General features: G+C 42.9%; 1 non-coding gene across 1 annotated transcript; it reads right to left on the reverse strand.

Moving 5' to 3' along the window:
• Nucleotides 1-7,439: 7,439 nt before the first annotated feature.
• trnaf-gaa (transfer RNA phenylalanine (anticodon GAA)) lies at nucleotides 7,440-7,512 on the reverse strand. The gene has a single exon. It is a non-coding gene; the product is annotated as a tRNA-Phe (tRNA).
• Nucleotides 7,513-8,450: the final 938 nt, after the last annotated feature.

Consider the following 8,450-nt stretch of genomic DNA (forward strand, 5'->3'; position numbering starts at 1 on the left):
CTGAAGAAGTCGGGCAAATCGAAAACACAGAATAAATAATGTCCATTAATCCTGTCAGGAGGCTGAATCCATTCAATTATTGTACAGGGAATCCCATAATGTAATAATATAGTCGTCATGTGAACAGATAAAACGGGTTTCATCATACAGTGGAAGCTTTACAAGGATGCTGAGAACAACAAAAAAAGAAACAGATTTAAAAGTAATGCGACAAAAAAAATACTCGGCATTAGACACACAGCACCACTTAACATGATGTAACATCATAAGATAACTGCTGACTGATCGCTAATCAGATTAATCCCAGGATTGAGGATTAATTACGATTATTGCACGACGATGTTAACGATAATTATCACGTTATCATCCAATGCCTCACGGGCAGTTTCTTAGGGGCAAAAAACCCATGACAGAAGGCGCCTTTCCTTTAATCTACAGAACAGATATGGTATCTGGATATCAGAAAGAAAATAATTGTTGCAATGCCTGTTTCCTTGACAACAATAATCAGTCTGCACGTCGTGTTGGCAGTTGTCTAAGTGTGTTTGTCAGCGGTAGACGCGGCGCACACAAAGCCGACATCTGAATCTCTGAATATTGGCATCGCACTGATGCCAGTTGGAAATGATGGAATCACTGTTCTTAGTCTGTAAATGTCTTCATGTCGGCCATTTTTCCTATTTTGCTTTATTTTTAATTTATTTTTTTTATTTTTTTGCGTGGGGTGCGGGAATCAATCCCCTCTGCTCCGATTTGGCTCTTCCCTTATGTCAAATGTTAAAAACATCAAATGTATCTTCACCATGCGACCTCCTTCACTGACTCTCTTCCCAGTTACCCCCCCCCCCCCCCCCCCGTGTGGCTCCATCCTTCACTTCACTTTTGTCTTCCAATTGAAAACACCAATTGCCCTTTGGCCTCGCATTGACTTTATTGGCCGATGGCCGGCCGCTAATCCGGTGGCTAACGGGATCAGCGGCAATTGCGCTAAATGTACCCGACAACAAAGAAAGTGGTTTTCGACCCCCTCGGGAAGGGGGGGGGGGGGATACGCTGCCACAGACACAGAAGCTCTCCGTGACGGCTACGTGATGCTATGCCGTATCTGTATGTGGGTCTGCATGAGCGCACCTGCATCAGGCTCTCTGCACGTTCAGCATTTGTGACTGTCAGGTGCCTGAAAACAGGCGGGAAGGGGGTGGGGGGGGAGTCCCACAGCTCCCACCAAGCCCACACCAGCTGCTGCCTCTGTGTATTTTCTCCACTGTACATCGCTTCAATCTGGTCTGCGTGTTCCACGTGCGTGCGTGGGTGAGCTTCAAGGCCAAGCCTGAAAGCCGCGTGACCTGGTGTTCAACGTATGCAATGATTGCTACTGACTTTGTGGATGTTCCTCCACATAAATCAAAAGCGTGACACCAACCCCACGTTCAAAACCACAAGGACCCCACTCAGCCCACACGAGGTCCGTGCTGCTTGGAAAAACGAGAAAACATATCTTTGTGAGGCCATTTAGCGAAGGGGCAAAGGTCAAGAGGAGGATTGGTGCATTAACAGCGGTGGTGCCCAGGTCGTCCTGACTGCTGCATGTGTGCGTTTATACCGCTGCGTTATGGAACACAGACATTTAGAGCCCGTATCTTCACTGCAGGGAATTTATGATGCACCTTGCAGTCTGACGTCCACGACCTTGAGAGTGTTTCCACGTGCACACGCGTCAATCAAAGCTGCTTGTTTAGCGTTTAGCTAAACAATGGTAGCTACCAGGGCTTCATTTGAATTGACCTTCTATCTGACGTCCTAACTGGTAAGTACAGCTTCAGCAGGTAACCAGCCAGACACACGCGCACCTCGGAGGTCAAGGGTCAAACCGTTGGTGTTTACTGGTGAGTCTCAAAAAAAAAAACTCAGAAAATACCAGTTTGTGTTAATGGTTTAAATGGGTGATGGTCCAAATTTTAGGTTGGATAGCGGTGAAGAAAGGCTCTCGTGGTCAAGGAGCTCCGTGGAATCAGGGAGGGCGTCATACAGGAAGTAATGGCGGCGTGTGACCGTGGTATTTGCAATCATTGGGGAAAGGGGGAGGGCTTGAGGCACACATGAAGGGCCTGGCAGCTGTGGCGATATTCTATTGAGCCTTTCGAGCTCTGAACATCCCAGAGCTCATACATGTGCCCCGTCTATCAAGCCTCCTCTCGGTTCAGTTGCTATGGTAACAGCTTTCGCTCTCCCTTTTTTATTCCTTCCTGCTTCCTTGGTGCTCAGTCACCCCTCCCAGCAAACACAAGAACGGAACTAAACCAACCAACTTATTGTAAATGGATCTACCCTTGTCTGAAAGATATGATGACTTTTTTCCTTTCTTTATTTTTAACGTTTTATTCGTCAGGTTTGGGCTGTAGAGGCCCTCTTCCCCCGGAACAGACAGTGTATCAATAGTGGCAGCTGCAGCAGGAAGAGCGGACGCACGGACGGAGGAGGGAGGCAGCAAATACTGTGCAAATAAAGACGATTGTGAACTACAATAACGTCTGTGGCGTGTCATAAAACCGCGATGAGTAAACAGAACATGCTTATTCTGGTGGATTTTTCTTAAAAAAGGCAGAGGCAGATATTCAGATTAAGGATTTCCTCTCACCTTCACAAGTAAAAGGTAACAGTAAAACAAGAAGAAACGCATCGATTAAGAGATTACTTAAATGCTGACCGGCCCGATCTGTCGGTCGGGCTGAATTTAAAGGTAGAGCGCTGACAGAGGTAACTCTGGTTCATATTTGAATCCGACTGTGTTGATTCAAATCTGTTTTCCAGCTTTTCCATCCGCGTCATTGGATTCTAAATATTCTTCTTAGATTAAATCTTCAGATTGATTTCAGATTGAAGACAAGATGCTGCAGAAGACAAAGACACAAGTTTACGTGCTGGTGTGTGAGAACAGTCCTTTTTTTCATTTCTAATAATATTAAATGTATTCCCCAGAGAGACGCGAGGAACATCACAGAAGCTTGTGGAGCGGAGCTGGGATTTAAATAACACAGGTCACAAGAAGAGTTCAAATTCCCAAAGTGGAAAACAGAAGAATAACTGACTGGAAGGACTGGGATCAGTTGAAGATAATTACTAGCTTAACCCTGAGTTCTCCATTCTGTTCTGGATGGACTCTGTGGAGTTTAGATGTTCACCCCGCACCTCTGTGGGTTTGCTCCAAATTGATCAGTTTCCTCCCACAGTCCAGAAAAATGAACAATAGCTTTAATGATCCCAAATTTCTTCTAAGCATGAGTGTGTGTGTGTGTGTGTGTGTGTGTGTGTGTGGTTGTAATAGGTACATACTGTGCACCAATATAAAACTTCTACTAATGAGGACATGTTGAGGAAGTGAGGACATTTTGGCTGGTCCTCACAAGTTCAAAGAAGTGTTTGAAAATCAAAACATGGTTTGAAAGGTTGGGGTTAGATTTGGGTTTAGGGTAGGGTTAGGGAATGTATTACGTCTATGAAAGTCCTCACAAAGATACCGTAGACGCTACCACAGCGTGCCAGATCAGGTAATTCATAGACCCAAAGTTTATTAGAACCAGCTTCCTCTAAACTGTTTTAACATATTCAGCAGGACACCTGCTCAGAGCAGCAGGAAAGTCCTTAAATTTCCTTTCGGTGTTGGATTAGCAAGTGCTCTTATTTCCTCCTGTAGCCCAGACATTCGCAACAGGCTGATTAAGTCCATTTTGCTGTTTGGAGACCAGCAATAGTCACATGGGACTTTTTTCCTGTATAGTATATTAAAGCTCCAATCAAAATACTCACTACCAATCGACTATGCGACACACACACTCACACACACACACACACGATGTGGATTATACTCCCACACCCTGACCGTGGCCCACCAACCATCTGCTGAACTATTGTAACGAGCAAGATTAATTATAATTATTGAATCTCTCAGCTTTTTGTGTGTGAAGGCCGCGTTTTTATTATCTGTTGGCATTTCTAATTCATTGCTGATGTAGCTTATGTCTGGACGTGTACAAATGGAAGTTTAACATTAGATTTTATTTAAGAACGGGAACACGTAGGAATGCGGCTTTACAGAAACCTTTTTCTGACTTTTATGTTGTCAAAATCACATTAACTAATGAGCAAAGCTCAAGCCAAAACAGGGATTTGTTTAATTCTGACTCACATGAGACAGTGCACATGGCTGTGTCTGCTCCACTCTTAGCTCGCTGCTGTCGCCCCCCCAACCAGCTTCGTTAACCAGCCGTCGGCTACTTTTAAGTGGCTCCTGGTTGCAGTGTGTCCTGACGATGATTGCAGCTTTAACTTCACGTGTCCTTCTAAAAAAGAAGCATTTGCAATGCGGAAACGCGCATCTGACAAAAATGGGACATACATTTGCATAAATCCGCTTGGCGTCTCCTCGCCTCCACCTACTCTGCCATCACACACACACACACCCTTCCTCTAGGTTAGCAACATCAAGATCTCTGGGTTCCCGCTTGTGTACCACAAAGTGTGTATTTTTACTATACTGTCAGTCAGGAGGGAATATGCCATAAACCGCAAACACGGATTTGTTTTCTGAATATGTGATGTGGAAAGGTGTCTGTGCTCGAGCTGTGACAGCTGTCATTTCTTCTTCTGCAAAGCCTCAAATTCTAATTACTCACATTCTTCCCTTATCTTATAGCCCATTTCTGCCACTTTTCAGTCATACTGAATATATCAAACATGCTCACTCGCGTGTTCTGTCTTCGCCTGAGAACTACCACTCATCACAGATGCAACGTGCCTCCTTCCTGTTTGAGTTCCCCTGTTGTGTTTAATCCAATAAAAGTTGAGCCTTTTTCTGCAACGAGGGGTGTGTTTGCACATGTTAGTTGTGAAGTGGTCCGTAAATGTAGCGTAAGTGCTAATTAACTGACAATTCTCAGCATTTTTTGAAGTTCAATAATTTTCAAACCACTGCTCAGTAGTGAAGTAGAGCGTGCCTGCACGTTTAGCTGCTGAGCTCTATCAGATTGAATAACGATAAATCTCTTTTTTGCTCTCCAGATTTGGGATTTAAAAAAAAAAAAAAAAGCTGACATCTGCAACATTTGTGGCATCGTCCACTCAAGTTTTTCCTGCTCAATTTAAACTTTACAAAGTTTAATCCATGTGTTCTTTCACGCATTTGCGTAGCTTAACTGTATTTTGATCATGTTTTAATTATTTTCCCTCCCACACATTGCAGCCACACTGCAGTCTTGGTATTCAAAATTATTTTAAGCTAACTCCCTCTCAGTTTCTAGCAGCTGGGAAACAACAGTCTGAAGGTTTCCCCTCGAATAATGACTCTCCACATTTACTGGCAACTTGCTACCCACTCTTTCCCTCCAGCTGTGCTCTTCTCGCTGTGTGAAGCAACTTTTTTCTGGCCTCCTTAGCACCTGCTAATATCTGTTTTGCCATTTTCTTCTTCTAAGGTCCTCCTGTGATTCCTCTTCCTTGAGTTCATGATTCGCTCCGAGCAGGGCTGCACTCACAGCAACAGATATTTTTCATCTGAAAGTTGAAAATAGTTCAGATGTAAATGTCTTCACTTGTCTTTTAGTGTCTGATAAGGGATATGCCAACTTGGCCTTTTCTATTTTCTAACTGGTGCACATCTGTTGTCCAGGTCCTGGTTGCAGCAATTGCAGTTCAGAAGCCCAGACCAGGTGTTTCAGGGCTAAATGGGATATGTCATCTCTCCCTTTAGAACATCTTGCATCTGCCTGAGGGTCTCATCCCAGCTGGATGTACCTTAAGAGTCTGGCCAGGGAGACATCTGGGAGGCTGGGTGCCTCTTGGAACGTGAACTCACAAGTAAATGGAGAGTTCACCCTCTCTTTGTTTGGTCTGGCTCAACACTTTTAAATCTAAACACGCAAATTCGATTTAAACCATCATGACCATTAACACCCTATGGACAGAACTATTGGGACGATTGAACCAACATCAAATCAAGTGTTATAGTTGTCCACTGTTCAGAACAGCCCATTTTAGATCTCAAACATTAGCAAGTGGAGACGCCATTATTGATACTTATACACTTGTGGGAAAAGAGCTGATGGAAAAACCCGAGTTCGGTAATTAAAAAGAGTGGCCAAATGCTTTGGTGACCATAGAATGTGTGGTTTTGTTGAAACATCTCTGGCCATGTTTCTGTTGTGCAAGTGTGGCCAAATAAACGGGGTTTCTAGTTTGGAGTTTGGAAGCTTGCTCAGGGGCACCTTGGCAGTGCTGTGGGAAAGGTCTAGTCATTTTCGTGTAGTTTGAACTCCAAACTAGTTTTGTCAATGGATTGAGTGCTTCATGTGCAACAAAAATATAAATAAATATTTAAATCCCTGCTGCTATTCTGTAGTTCTGCTAAAATAAAAAAAAACTGAAAGGGTAGAGACAGAATTTAAAAGAGGAAACACAACAGCAGTCTTATAATATTAAAACCCCAAATCAGACACGTGTCAGATGAGAATTGCTGCTTCATCCAAATCTTCTACCGTGAAAGTACTTTTATATTAGAGGTGCAGCTGTAAATTGCATTTTTTGGGGGGGGGCTTTTTGCAGAGAAAATGAAATCCTTTTATCTATTTTTTCATCCAGCCATATTTTGGCACTGATCTTTTCCTTCATGTTTGCTAAAAGTATGTTTTTCCCCTTTTTCTTGAAGGATAACAAAAGGAGAAAATAGTAGAAAAATATGTGGTTTGTGAAGACTGCTACCATTTACAGTGCAGCTAATATGCAGTCTTGTACATAACATAAGCTTTGTAGCAGCCTGGAATGATGGATGGAGCGATTAGATGTATGTAGGGAGAAATTATTAAAAGTGAAGTGTTTGTGGAGGTTGGCCTCACACAAACCAAACTCTTTGAGGAGGTTCGGCAGAAACACAAATCGTTGAGGCACAAGGGCTATTTTCATATTGCGCAACAATAGATCGATGGACGACAGAGGCACCCTGGCAAGCTGCCAGCTGAGCTATTTCAGCACTTAATAACTTTAAAAGGGATCCCTGTTGTCGGGAACTCACACCCTCTAAGGCACGGAAGTGGGAAAGGTTGTGGAATTTGGTGGTGGCATTGTGTTACTTGGGGAATCATCGTGTGAGCGATGAGTTGAGGTGAGAAGGTGTAACTTCAGGGCTGAAAAATAAAGTCAACAACCGAGTGCAGCATTTAAAAGGCTCCATTAACCACGTGCTTTGACAGCACTCCAGATGCAAACGGGTTATGAAAAGGTCATTTTGGGAATTGGTAGCTTGCTCTAGGCCCCCCCTTTAAGATCTCAGATGTTTGTGAATGCAGATGCAGTGTTTGATACGTTGGGTTTGATTGAAAGAGCTGTGTTCAGTAACTAATCCCTGCATTTCATTGCTATCCTAGCACGCACAAAAGACCACCATGTACTGCCGAAACCCGGGATTGAACCAGGGACCTTTAGATCTTCAGTCTAACGCTCTCCCAACTGAGCTATTTCGGCACATGTGACATCAGCCATTGTTACTTTAAAACCCGGCTCTAGTAGGCATCAGTCTATTTTATTTGCACAAATAAATATTGCAAATGTAGTGAAAGGAGTTCACAGAAGAGCTTTCACTGCCTTTGATCAAAAAGTACATTTGAGTTTTTTGGTTATGAGACAACTAAATAATTAAACTCTCTCTCTCAGAATTTGGTAAAATATTCCAGTTAATGGAGGGCACATTTCTAATAATTGACTGGTTCTGGTTTGTGCTTTCTCCTAGCTTGAGCAAAGTTTTCTAAGGAGTACTCCCTTGGTTATGGACTTATTTGTCAGTGTTGACTAATAACTCAAAATGCTCCAGTAAATATGGTGACGATGGCATGTAATCCCCTAATCTGATTAACCTACCATCTGCTGATCTCCATTTACATCCATGCATCTCTCCCTCTCTTTGTTAATTTAATTTCAACTGTTGTGTCAGTCGGCAGAATCCTCAACACGCGCTTTAATCCACCCATTGTCTTCCTTTGTACGGCGATTCAGCCTTTAATCTACGCATCCTACTTTCCATGCTAAGCTTCTCTCTGCGTTGCTCCATCTTTATGCAGAAGTCCTGGAATCGTCTAGCATGAACGGAGCGCAGCTATGTGTGTTTTCTCCAAAGACTGGGTAACATGTTCGGCATAAGAGAAAGGAGGGCAGCATACATGCATAAATAAATGCATTTGTAAATGTTTATGTATCATGTTTCACAGTCTTGGATTCTTAAAACATTCATCTGGGATTCATTTGGAACAAACTCAGTGTTACAGGACAAGAAAAGGAAAATGTCGCAAAGGAAAGATAATTATTCAAAATGAAGCCAACATTTGAGCATTTGTTTATTTTCAAAAGACTTAATTTCGCTGCTTTTGAGTTTTTACATTTGTAAAAGTATTTAAAGCTGTGGTTTT

The sequence above is a fragment of the Takifugu rubripes genome, chromosome 2 (assembly GCF_901000725.2).
Source record: "Takifugu rubripes chromosome 2, fTakRub1.2, whole genome shotgun sequence".
NCBI lineage: Eukaryota > Metazoa > Chordata > Actinopteri > Tetraodontiformes > Tetraodontidae > Takifugu > Takifugu rubripes.